General features: G+C 38.4%; 1 protein-coding gene across 6 annotated transcripts in view; it reads right to left on the bottom strand.

Moving 5' to 3' along the window:
- ATF7IP (activating transcription factor 7 interacting protein) overlaps nucleotides 1-14,158 on the bottom strand; it is a 105,781-nt gene that overhangs the window by 82,343 nt on the left and 9,280 nt on the right. The window contains exon 1 of one of the 6 annotated variants that reach the window (XM_005150289.3): nucleotides 6,160-6,400. The exons of the other annotated variants lie outside the window; for them this stretch is intronic. The gene's annotated coding sequence lies outside the window, so the exon portion shown is untranslated. Of the gene's footprint in view, nucleotides 1-6,159; nucleotides 6,401-14,158 lie in introns of those variants that run through there. 6 annotated transcript variants of the gene reach the window in all.

Below are 14,158 nucleotides of genomic sequence, written 5' to 3'. Positions count from 1 at the left end.
ATACCCTATAATTTAAGAATTGCACATGGTTGCTGGGGTTTTGGGTAAACTTAGTACACTTACGCTAAATTTTCAAAGCAACGTGTTCCACAGCTTGATATATTACTATTGTGAGTTCAGGTACACTGGATTAACTGAGGTTCACAGTGCCCACAGATTTCAGTACTTGTGTAGACAACTGTCTGGATCAGCCTTCCTGATGATTGTGACAGTGGTGTTGGACACACAAATGGTTTCTTCTCAAAACCCAAACAATTGTAAGTACTGATCACCAAAGTGCTTCCACCTTCCTCTACGGAAGGTCAGCTGCAGTCAGGGAGTAGTTAAGTGAGTGATACATGCTGCTTTCATTAACAGACTTGAGATTTAAAATACGAAAAGTAAAGCACCAAACCCAAAACATTGAAATAACACCTAAACCAAAAAGTAAACTGTGCTGAGAGAACAAAAGCTATTCAGATTTTGCATACAAGCAAAAGAACACTGTACCTACTAACTTCTCCCAGATCAAGTATCAGCCAGTTTTTTTATCAGGTTTGCATTCATTAAAGTGCATTATTTACCCTGCAGTCTGTTGTTCCAATATCCTTGTTAAATGAAAGCTAGTTCTTTCTTAGAAACAGTAACTCCTCTTTAGAGGATGGAAGCAAAGCCTTCCCCCTAAAAGCAGCTCACCTCCTATACTAAGCTACAAATAATCACAGGATGTCCAAACCAGTAGTCTGCATCATCTACTTCAAGTGGCACTAAAGCTACATTTTAACATTTTTACTTTTATATGATAGCTGGATTTTCTATACCAAATGAAGAGGTTTGGGTTTGGTTTTGCAATGCCTCTTCTCCATTATCGAGTTCACTGATAATTTCCTAGTCTGAAGAACGCAAGTTACTTACAAAATTTGTCTTATGCTGTCAAGTGCTTTCTGGAACACACATGCAGCTCTTTCGTTAGCATGCATGATACTAGACTTATCCCAGTCAATAAAAGAAAGCAGATGCAATCCCACAGTTTTCTCACTTTGAGAACTACCTCATGAGACACTAGTTTCATTCTCCCTGCTTCTGTGAAGTATGTAATATTTGCTATTAGGACAGTTCAGCACAAAATCCTGGGCTGCAACACGTTCAGAATTCTTCGCCCATCATATCTTACAACAGCAAATCCATGTGTGACAGAGCTTCATAATTTCCCCTTCTTGGTCCCGTAATGAGACCAACTGCATGCACTGGAAATTGCTGATGCTCTACCTCAATCAGAGCTGGAAGACTTTATAACTATTTTTAGTACCGTATTCATTGTTTGCAGCACCAATTAGTGGATCTTTCCTTATTAGACTTCAGTTCTATTCAGAACAGCTAAGCAAGGCTTCCCCCTTCTTTCTGGTTGCTGATTAAGAACACAAAGGACCTCTTCCCCTCTCACCTCACACACACACACATACATATTTCAGGTATATACCACAATACCACTCATAGCTATACTTGTCACTGATCATAGTGCCAATGAAGTTCTAGAACAAGGCAATACAAAAGTTTTACTGTTCACAGCTTTAAATATTGTTCTCTCTCCTTAAAATCCAAGCAAACAAAACAAAACAAAACAACACACCCCCCCCAGAAAACCACGAGCAAACAAACAAACAAACAAAAAAAAAAAAAACAAAAAAACCCAGCCCAAACCACAAACAAAGCAGATTTAAGTGCAAAAGAAAAGCATCACATAAGGTGAAATTTTAGGGCAGGTCTAACTACAAATTAATAGATCCACAACAGAAGAGAAATACAATCGTAAATTAAAAAAAAATTAAAAATCAAATCACTGACTACACAAAGTTAATATTTTACCCGAAATGACTAAATATTATTAGGTATTTTACTTTTCTTGACTCTAAGGGCTTTCATTTAACAGTTACAAGTTTTGCTGCATGGAGATTAAGCCTTGCCTACTGTCCTCTCAGAAAGGGGACAGGAGGAAACAGCAAAAGTAACCAGAATCACTGCAACATGTCTGGTCAATAATACCAAATGCCTAGAATTAAGGAAAACTTTGTAAAGCATGACAACAAAAGGACCATTTCTAGTCTCATCAGACCATTAAATGGCCTTAACTGTCCATTTGCTGAAACCAGAAAGGCATTTCCTTGGCTAATACAAAATCGGGTAGCTTTCTTGACCAAAACATAAAGAAAAATCACTCCTTGTTTTTAAAAATATTAGTTGGTCTGCCTCCAGCTTCCCCCATCCTGACTGGAGAGCCTGAGTAGGTATTTCTGCTTTCTAAAGGAACACAGAATCATAGAATGGTTAGGGTTAGAAAGGACCTTAAGATCATCTAGTTCCAACCCCCCTGCCACGCACAGGAATGCCTCACACTAGATCATTTCACTCAAGGTTCTCCAGCATGGCCTTCAACACTGGCAGGGACAGAGCATTGACCCCTTCCTTGGACAACCTGTTCCAGTGCCTCACCACCTTCACAGTGAAGAATGTCATCCTTATATCTAACCTGAACTTACCCTGCTTAAGCTTAAGCCCATTATCCCTTGTCCTACTGCTACAGTACCTGATCAAGAGTCCCTCTCCACTATCTTTGTAGACACCCTTAAGATATTGGAAGGCTGCCCTATGAGGTCTTCATGTAGCTTCAATAGAATTACCACTTTCTTTCTTTCTTTATTATTTTACTTATTTATTTTTTTTTTCTTTTAAAACTCAAGACTGGGCTGCATAAGCAAAACCAGCCTGTCCATCAAAGGAAACGATTACTCCACTCTGGCGCCTGTGAAGCTACAGCTGAAATATGGTAGATCCACTTCCAGGACCCAGGTCCAGTGGGAAACCACCAAGATGGTTGAGGGCTGGAGAACATGACAGATGAAGTGAGATTACTGAGCTGAATCTGCTAAGTGAGGAGAACTAATTGCTTTCTTTAACAACCTAACTGGCATTCACAGAGAAGACAAAGCCATACTATTTTCAGAGAAGCACAGCACACTGACAAGCTTTGAAGCCACTTAAATTCCAGATAGATATAGAGTTCTTCACCACAAGGGTGGTCAAACACAGAAAGTTTATCTAGAGTGGTTGTGGAATCTCCACACTAGCCAATTTATGAACCTCACCTTGACAAACCCTGCAGCAACCCAGTCTAATTTTGAAGTTACCATCCTTTGAAGAAGTCAGAGTAGATGACCTCCATAGGTCCCTTCCTACCTAAATTACTGGTTTAACTTCTACGTTATTTTAAATCATTTTGTTCTTGAGCCAGACCAATTTTTGTGCCTTTTCCCAAACACCTTCCTAATTTTTCAACATTGTAAAAAAACGTTATGGACAACAAGGCTGTAACCTGTGCTAACGCAGAATCCACATTATCAGTATAGCCAAGGCAATTAGTAGGAGTAAAGCATACGTGATGTAATTACTCTTTCTCTGCATTCAAGAATTTCAGCCCCTCTACACTAACTTTTTATTTGGGACTTTTTTTTGTCTCTATCATCCCTACTTAATTCCAGGGTTGGGGTTCCTGTTAAGCAGGTATATTCTATAAAAGATGGTTTCTAAATGTACAACTTCAGATTTTGCTATGCAATAGCAGATTTTGAGTGGGCCCCACAAAGCAAACTATCCAGATGGCTGTAAAAGTCAATCCTTCTATCTTCTGTAAGTTAACAAAAGTAACTGCTTTATAATACCAATCAAAGAACCTTTACTTGGTGCATGCTTCCTACCCCTCGCCCCTTCAAAAGCTCTAAAAAGCTTTTTAACCAATGTAATGTTTTATTGATACAGTGATTGGGTATGGGGAGAGGTGTTTGTTATTTAAGAAAAGGACTGTATCATGGCATAACTGCATTTCACATATCAGGTATTTACACCAAGTGCCCTTGTTCGAAACCAAACAACATTACAATTTTATTTAATAAAGTCTTACTTATGTTAAGCCATGTCAGCACTAACTCTAAGAATATTCTTTTGCATTTACTGACTTCCTCAGGTGTCCCTCTATTATTTTTCTCCATGACTGATGTGAAGATAAATAGCTATTTGGGTCATCCTACTTGATCTTTTTTAAGTAAGTCTTCAAGGTCTTCTGGAATTCACAATGTATTTTAAGTTATAAGGAAAGACACCTCAGAAAATAAATATTCTCAGCCAATTCTTTCAGAACTCTTGGGTGCAGATTATGAAGACCTGTTTATAGCCTTTGTTAAGAAACATCTATCATGCACTCTTTAGAATCTTCCTTGTAACGTGTAGATTTTAAGTACCTATATCACCTGCAAGATATAACAATCTCACTTCTAGAAAAAAAAATCCAAAACACGTAATCTGAATTCTCTTTCATTTTGGAACGATATCATTGTCAAAAATTTGAGAAATACTTTTTAAGAGTAATATAGGTGACTAGTCATGTTTTTTTTTCCTCAGGAACATTTTGTTCATCACTTTTCTAATTTTCATGCCTTTTCTACTCTTCCATCCTTGTATTCACACTTTACAGAAAAGAAGGGAGAGGTCCTCAACTGCTTCCTTCACGTTGCAGTGAAAGCAAGACAGATTTTAATCCATAAAGGCAGAATTTGCCCTTTATGGACCAGATTTATATAATTTTTAATGGTGATTTTTATGTCATTTATTTGGGGAAAATCTACTATATATATATTTAAATAGTTTCTCACACACACACTCCCCCACATACCATTTCTGTAGGTTTTTTTTACTCTGGACATGTATACAGACCAGACCTCTAAATGAAAAGCAGAACTGTGTCTTGTATCAAATCTTAAGTTACTACTAAACCAAACTTAACAAAGGTACCAAAATAAGATACTTACAAAAAAGATTCACTTGGCCCAAGTTGTTGGCATACAGCATTTTACTCTGCCATATCAGTACTTAAGTATACCTTTATTATCATTAAATTTTAAATTTCCCCTCCCCAATACAACCAGTAATTAGTTTTCTTTCCTGCTCTACTTACATCTTCTCTGTTGGCCTTAATTCACAGTTCATTTCAGAATGGCTTCTGTACTTTCAGACCCTACTACTGCCATTTTAAACATAAATAATCTGCTTATTTTGCCCATCTACCTTTTTAGTTTTATTCTCTTTAACATATTTCTTCCTTCAGCCAGGCAAGGCCCATCTACTGCCAGTTACACATGCCTACCTTGAGCTGCTGCCTGTCTTTTAAGCAACTATGTTTTCCTTGAACTGTTCATGCATCCCGAATTATCTCTTTGTCTCTAGCTCAGAGACTTCTCAGATCCAGTCACTTTCTTTTACCATCTCCTCTTTCCAGTCCCCCATCCTGTCAAACTTTTGTTTTGTACAACAAAAACAACCCAACTATGTTTGTGCGGAATTAGCACATCTGCCCCATGCAGTCATTTCATGCACTACACGCATAGCCACAATGCAGTATATTATGTAATTAGCAATACTGTAATTTAAAATTTGCTGCTTTAGGGCAAGTTTATTGTCTTCTGAGGGGGGAGATGAGACAAAAGCCATATTCTGATCTCTTTCATTATTTACAAATACACCTTTGCAAACTTACATAAATGCATTTGAGAATGCACATTTATACTAAAAGACACATGGCTAACAGTTCAATGTCCAATAATTTTTAACAGCTTTCCCATCTCAAAAAGAAGAGAATTCAAACTACAATCAAACAATGACGTTTCTTCAGAACACCATGATGCAAAAAAACACCAGTGGTGGATTCAACCTTCTTAATTCTGCACCCTTATCAGGGGTAAATTCACAGTATTGCTAAGCCTCCATGTGCATCAACTGGTGTCACTACAGAGACAATAACACAGTAATAAACGAGATTTGGGTTTGAACCAAACAACCAGAGTAACATTAGCAGCAAAAATTACATACTCATATTTCTACTCATATTTCTGATACTTTTCAAGTGATCAGTTTTACTGAAGTAAACATTTTACAATAATTGTTCAGGTTCCTCTTAACAACAGCAACCCCAAAACAATTACAGCAAGAACAAACAACTTCCAGGCCCCCCAGAAAACACATATTTAAATTTATTTCATGGCATTATGCCAAAGTGGGAATGGACACCTAAGTGGAAAAATAAGTTCAAAGGTCTCTAAAATATTAATGGAGAACACAAGTTGCTTCTCTTACCTGGGGAGAAGGTGGCACGTGCAACTGAGCTTCCTCCTGTGAGTAAGCCACTGACATGTAGCTCATTTGCATAAGTATCACAAGCTACAAGTATACTTCCAGGTCTGCCATCTTGATACTAAGATCTTGTTTTGTTTACATAGCAGCATGAGTACTATTTTTTAGCCAGCCTGATCTATGTTGTACTTCTCAGATAGTAGCCTGCATCTGCTTGTTAAAGCCTGCTGGAACTCCCACTTCTCCACACAAGTGGCTGAAGATGCCAGGAGTGCCCCTGCAGCTCACTGAACATGCCAGCATCCAAGGAAACGCTGCAAGTGCCTCCAGTCGGACTCTTTGTACTGCCCTCTGTGCTGCCAACTATTAGCATTGCAGCAACTATGTGCAGTGAAGTACCTCCCACATACCACACAATAGTACCAACAAAGCACACTATAAAGGAAAGAAAAAAGAAAGCTTGAATTTCCTCACAGGATTTTTACTTACTAGCAATCTAATTACACCTAGGTTATTTTGTGCATCTTTTCATTTTCATCAGCATGGCTCTTACGGTCCAGAAACCAGAGCGCTCCTGCAATCCACACACAGAAGTCCATGACACATGTTAGGTGCTGCCGACGCACAGCCAGACTGCAGTTACAGCTAGCTGGCGCCAGTGAAAATTTACATAAAGGGGCCTCATTTCGGGACTCAACTGCAGCAGAATATTGCTAGCGAAAGCCTCCCCCTGGCAGACTACTACGGGTTCTAGAATACACTGTATAGTTACTTGCTTATTAATAATCCAGATCCGGGCCAGAAGTCAACTGCTGCTCCTACTGTTAATTCAAGCAAAATTTAAGAATCTCTGCAAAAGAAATTACACTTTCAAGCTGGTTCCTAGTAGGATGTGTTACTGCACTGGTCACAGCAATTTTGGTGAGCCCTCTGTAGTAATGGAAATAACATCAAAAAATGGGTGAGATGCTCAGCAACCAGCTTTTCTTAAACTGATACTTCCATTATTTTGCAACCTATCAATAACCAATACCAGCTGCAGGTACAGTAGACCCATTTTTAATCTAATATTGATGGGTAACAACATGTATAACCATTGCATTTGCTGCTTCCATTTCACATTTTTTTCTCCATTAGATGAACCAAAACAAAGACTCAGAGCCTTGGACTTCACCTTTTTTTAGGTGAAAGGTATAGTGCCAAGTAGAGGCAGGAGCTTGGATTTCTGCCTCACTCTGATGTCAAACAGGTAATTACTTCATTCTAACCTCTTCTAGTCAAAGTCTAACATTGACAAATGTATTTATATAACATAAATGTTAATATATTTATATACAGAAATCGTATAAGTGCTTAGTCTCAAAATTAACAACAAAACCTAGCCTTTGCTTACTATTAAGGATGCATACATAAAGGATGAATCATTCACCAATACCTTTTTCACTTCTTTTGCTGCCTTATAAGAAACTCCTACAGCATGCAACAAATCAATGCAAATAAACATACTAGTTATTATGCTAATTGCAAACATTAATTTGTGAAACCTTGAATAAAATCACATTAAAGCCGCAGTAATGTCTGACATCTAGCAGAACGCTGCTGTATTTGCAGCTTGGCACCATTTAGTGGAAAGGGAAAGTGATGGAGACTGAGCTTCTGATCTTGCAATGCAAAGACAGCCTCAGGACCATAAGCAACTGCTTTTCACCGCAGGCCTCTTCTAGCTCCCTACCCTGTTCTCTTCAGAATGCCAAGTGCCAAGCCTATACATGTGGACTGGCTGCAAAGCGGTGGGCATATTGTGCCCAATACCGATGTTTTAGCATTAGAAGATAGCATTTATGAAGAGTGCAGGCCATGTTCCCAAGTCAGCAAGTGCCTACGTGGAGTTCCACACGAACGAAGGATGAAGAAAGCCAGGGGTAAAGCAAAAGTAACAGTGCAAGCAGGATGAGAAGAAACTGGAACGTGCTAAGACACAATAGTGAACTGTTAGCAAGTTTCAGAGACTCGGCTCTCATACGCTTAATGTAACCAATTGGTATACTAGTTGCTGTGTGCTAGGCTGTATATGTATCCACTAATACAGCAACCTACTGATTATGTATCCAATCTTAATACAGCCAGTTACTGTGTATGTACTCAAGTATAATATACTGAGCTATTGTAAGCAGATGCAGACAACAGTATAAAAAGGATAGATGCTTTGTAATAAATGGCATTCGTTGGATCACATTGATCGTTTCAGTGTTGTCCGTAACTCCCGCACTGCGACATACACAGTCAAATTACACCTCTCCTTTTCCCACTGTAATTTGCTGTAAGTCTGGTTCTAGGTTATTCGAGTATAACACAATTTGCTCATCTGTAATGTCAAAAACCGATTTTTTTTTGTCTGAAAGTATTTAGCAATGCTAATTATTCTGCACTGGTTATTACAATTGATCCTTCAGCTGTTATATCCAAAAGCCTAAAGTGATGTGTAAGGGAAAAAAAAAATCCAGAATGACTGTCACATTAAAATGACAACCTTTTAAGTATCCAACTGCTCTGGTATCACTCTACTTGTACGTCACATATATCTTTTATTTAGTTTCAGGCACATGTGTGTATGTTAGCACACTTAACTGCTGTGCATTATAGATTTTCCAGTGATGCTGTTGTCATTTACAGAATGAAACATCAGATGAACAGCCTCTGAGCTTAAAAATAAAGGGCATCAATGCTGCTTTAAAAGAGGCAGACAAAAACCAACAACAAAACAAACATAAAACCAAACCCCACAGTGTTTCCTACATAGAGGTATACCTACTCCCCACCTCCACACCTTTCTGCACAAACACCAGAATAACAATACGATTCTCAAAACAGAAAAACGGACACTGCAAAATAAGAGCCTTTTACGTGGAGAATTTTCCATCCTCGGCTTCATTCCGCTCAGAAAGTCCAGACCAGAGCTTGCAGGCAGCCCCACGAGCGAGCTCTGCATCTGGCGTCTGGGGGAGGCACCACCCCGCTTTCCAGAACGTTCGCGCTGAGTCACCGCATTCGTTCGGCCCTGCCTTCTTCCCTGCACCGCCCAGCGTCTCGCATAACGCTTGGTTAAACGCAGAGGAGGAGCTATTGGTTTAGCACTCAGAAACGCACCAGCTAAGGGAAGCTGGGCACGGGGGCTGCCCCGCGGCTAGAAGCGAGCTCAAATAACCAGAGGGCTTGCTAAGCCGCACACGACTGCAACTGCCCAACTCACCCTGAGAACTAGCACAGGGACCATTTTAGCTGCGGTATGGGGTATTTGGATGGTGGTTTTGTTGCTTTGTGTTTGTTTTTTTTTGGGGGGGGGGGGGGTGGGGGGGGTGTTGGTTTTGTGGTGGTATTTTTTGTGGGGGCTTTTTTTTTTTGGGGGGGGTTAGGGAGTGTAGTTAAGAGTCTTAACAAAGTAGAATAAACAGTAGCATATTCCATTAATTTTCCCAGTAACTGTCATTACATAAAGAAAACATCTGCCTGCCCACCCTACATTTGAGCATTGTGTCGGTGCTTTGCCTTCGCCAAGTCGGGGAACAGGACTGTTGCTCCAACGTGCACAATTCTTTAGTCTTTCATCAGAAGTGCCTTTCACGAGCACATGTTACAGTCAAACACAATATGGCCAATGGTGTTGGAAATAATTACCATTATCTGTATGGTTACAATTGGAACATAACAATGGCAACACTCAAATCTTGTATGTCAGTTGAGTCATTTTAGAAAAGTATGGAAAAGGCTGCCACAGTGACTTGTCTGATTCACACACTATTCTAGCTAGGGAAGCATTTCACAGATAAAGTTAGTCTAAAAAACAAACAAACAAACCAACTGTAATTAAACGTGTCCCCAGCAGCTAGATTAAAAAGAAAGGTAAAAGAAAAAAAAAAAAAAAGGGAGAGGAAGAAAATAAAGGGAAAAAAAAAACCCCACACATACCAGAGCAAAACAAAATGAAAGGCTCTGGCCCTTCTGTAGGCAGCACACAGAGTCCAAAACTCAAAACAGCCTTTCTCCATAGCATGAAACAGAACAAATAACTTACATAAGAGCCAGAGCTTTGTAGCTCCCTAGTTTTTCTCACATCGGTCTTTGAAAGACACAGAAAATTAGGTTCATTTCTGAAGTAAGGAACTGTCTTACCAACCCATTAGCTTAGCCAGTGTGGTTTATATCAAGATAACTTTACAGCAGAAGCATGTATCAACGGAAGGAGCAGGGAAGGCAAGAAAGGGAAGGGGGAAGGGCTGACACTAGTTGTACCTCCTTTTCTACTGTAGGAAAGAGACAGAGAAAGCGTAAAATGAACTTCCAGGTAGTAAATCTAACATTGCTCTCCTTGTCTGTCCTTTAGGAAAGGAAAAGGATGGTTTTGACTCCCTATCAACTTAGAAACACATTTTGCTCACTTACACTTCCGTGAAGAATTTTGTTATTTACTGAACAAATACTGAAAGCCTAAGGATCTTAACCTACAAATCAAGATGATGCAGGAAACAAGCATTTGCCTTGCTTGCAATTCCTCTGAAGACATAAAGTTTATAGCTAAAAATAAAGATCTAATTTAACTGTTTAATAATAGTTATAATGTGATTAAGTATTTAAGATTCCAAACAATTCCAAGTGCTTGGTAATAATTTGTTTCTAGCACCTAAAGAGCCAAACAAGTCGGCTGTTTGAAAGTGATTTGTATGCATTCAGCAGGATTGCAGTAATTCAGCAGTCCATTCCAGTTCAGAATGCTGCCTGAGATTGTTCGCTCCCAAAATACCTACCAAAAGGGAAGATGCAGCTGTGCAAATTGAGACAATTCAGAGTTTTAAGTGAAACATAAAAAATAAGCCATGTTAGAATGGTTCCAAGCAAATATGATTTCGTAATGAAAAACTGGCCAAATACTTGGAGCACAAATCAAAATAAAGGAGAGCAATCTTATGATTGGATACACCATTTGGAAAAAGAAAAATGTAAATCTTGTGAATCTGTATAGTCCTTCAGAGTAAACTAATGTCAGGTAGCTCACTTTCAATGTCTGTGAGACTGCTAAACCATTTGCAATGCATTTACTCCTGAAAACTTATCCTTCCAGTTCACTTATCAGCAGTATAAAGCTAATTGTTCTAGAATGCAGCAGCTCTCAGAAGTGGAGAAAATGCAGAAACAAGAACACTGAGCAGTCTGACAATGCATCTCAACATCAAAAATGTATAACAACCAATTCAGCTGAAGTCATTAATTCATTAGACACAACTATTTCTAATTTAAATCATGAGAATTTATGTATTTAATAAAAACTCCCCCTTTCGCCCCCTCTACTGAAGTGCTTTGTCTCTATGTGGGTAAATCTGTGTTTTTAATTTTCATTTTGACTGAAGAACAAGTTATTGACACCATGGGAGAGAAGACAGAAGAGATGATGCTGTCAGCTACAAGTACCTACTGTACAGTGTACTTGGACTTCTGGAAACAGGGATGCATTCCATACACAGCAGAGTTTTCAAAACCTACTAGATTTCATGCATTTCAACACCCACTTTAGGAAAGAAAAAAGAAAACCAACCCAAAAAACCCCCAAATGCAAACCACACCACCCACCTCATACAGTAAAATGCTGCAGCTCCCTTCTGGGCCAGGCATTTTGTTCAGTATCTTTTCTAAATGGCCTGTTAAAGAGGAAAGTAAACCAAACCCAAAGGGAACCGAACACCCTGTGGCAAGAGCTTTCCTCTGAACTCTGGCAATCTCCCAGCTCCCAGAAAAAAACATGGGCAACAAATGGTGCAAAAAATGACTGTATGAAAGCCATGGTGTGAATATACAGTATTTTACTCAAACATGATACATGTGAAGAACTACTCTTTACAGTAAATGTCAAAAAAACCCAAAATAAGTATTTTCCTTTCCATGTTCCCATTAAAGAGAGAATAAAAAAACCCAGCAGAACTTACAATTTTTAAGCCTACTGTTTTACAACATTTTCATGTGATCATTAAAAACAAAAATGAAAAAAAGCAAAAGCAAAACAAAAAGAAAATCCACAGCAACCAAAAACATACAAAAACCAACCCAAGCAAAACAAAACCACAAACAAAAACCTCCAAACCAACAAGAACAAATCACCATGGAACATTTTGGATACAATATGTTTTCGACATAAAATTTCATCGCCTTTCAATGATCACAAAGTAGGAATTCAGTGATTTCATTATAAAAAATTGTTTCTGCTTGCTTTGAACGATACGACTTAGTAACATCTATAATTAATAAATAACAATAACTGACCGAAAACCACACAAACACAAATCTCAGTTATCATTGTAAGACTGGTGTCAAGGTGACTTAAGAGTATCCTGCAGAAAACCAGAAAGATTACTGTTCAGGGGATGGGAAGGAAATCTCATGATATTATTAATCTGCATTCATTAGATGGAAGTGAGCGTATGACAGAATTTCACATTTTTTTCAAGACAAACGCATTCAAGTAGAATCTGCTGTCAAAGTTTTCAGACATTTTAAAGTGCCCAAATGATCTCAAGACCTTAACTATCCTACCCAGTCAAGAAAGCCCGCTATGAATTTAAATCTGATGCTAGCCAAAATTCCACTAGCAATAAAACAAGTATCATGCTACTTACCTACCTGCATTTCATCATAACCTGGGACAGTACATTCTCATTATTCCTGTCATGATCTTTTATCCTAATGCAGGAAAACCCCATGACTAATTACAATTAACAGCCTGCTTAAGTCAGAAGTCAACCTGGGTTAACATCTTGTATTTTACTGATTTTTATAGTTCTTCATATTAAATGCACATAATAAACATGGACAAACCTCATCTCCTGAGAGCCTGATCTGCCTAGAATACTTTGTTTCCTTAAGTGCAGTATATTACCATTAACTACAGAAGATCATTTATGGGAACAAGTATTTAAAAACTAACTTAACCATGAAGTGCTTGGCTACAGCACATGCTAAAAGCACCAAATTAATTCTGAAAAAAATACTGAGGAAGGACTAAACTTTTAGGTGTTTAGTACCTATTTTCACATCCTTAGCACTAAGTTCAACTTCAGACAGGAAAAATATTATGAGCTACATCCTGATGAGTTAACCAGCTCTGCTGCTCCTCATATGTTTCTGGAGAACTTGAAGTAACTCCCTATTTAAGTACTCTCAAATTAACTCCTATCCATCTTAAGATCCCATAAAGACCTTAACTAGCATTTCAGACAAACATAAACCAAGAAAATGAGTCATGAGAAAAAATGTCTTCTTTCTTCCCCTCCCAGTGAAAAAAATGTTGACCACTACTTTTCTCCCACCTTCATGTCCCTAGACTTGGACACCTGTTAACTACCTTTTAATGAGTGTTGAGCATGACAGATAGCTATGCCACCAACAAGTCATATACGCAAGAAAAGACCAGGCCATGTTTAAACCACTAGCACGTTTTGAAACTCGAGATGTCAATTAAGCTATCAAAAAAAAAAAAAACTTGAAGCTTTTAATTCTATCAGTTATAGCGGTTCTGCAGAATTTACATGAGTGTTACATTTGAGTAGCAAATAACTGTTACCTGTAGAATAGCTGACATTTATATTTCCATTGCTATTCCAATATATTTATGCAGGTTTTGTAATTCTTACCTACCACTGGAAAAAGATACATGTTGAAAATATGATGATCAAATGTAAATTTAACCACTTGATTACAAAGATGTAAAAATGATTATAAACTGTTTATGTTTTAGTTAAAGAATGTGGCAAGCTTTTGAGAAAGGGCAGCATAAAGTGAGAGCTCTTTTGACCTGGTAAGGGAAGAGCCAAAGTGAAATGATTTGACTAGCAAAACAGATTGAATGACCTTTGACCTCTCCAGTGCCACCCGGTGTAATCTCTGAGAAAGTTTATGAATTACTTCAGCTATGGGGGAAGGGAAAACAAAAAACCTCCCCCCCCAAAAAACAAACCAC

The sequence above is a fragment of the Melopsittacus undulatus genome, chromosome 5, assembly GCF_012275295.1.
Source record: "Melopsittacus undulatus isolate bMelUnd1 chromosome 5, bMelUnd1.mat.Z, whole genome shotgun sequence".
In the NCBI taxonomy this organism is placed as follows: Eukaryota; Metazoa; Chordata; class Aves; order Psittaciformes; family Psittaculidae; genus Melopsittacus; species Melopsittacus undulatus.
This window is presented reverse-complemented; position numbering and strand designations above follow the sequence as displayed.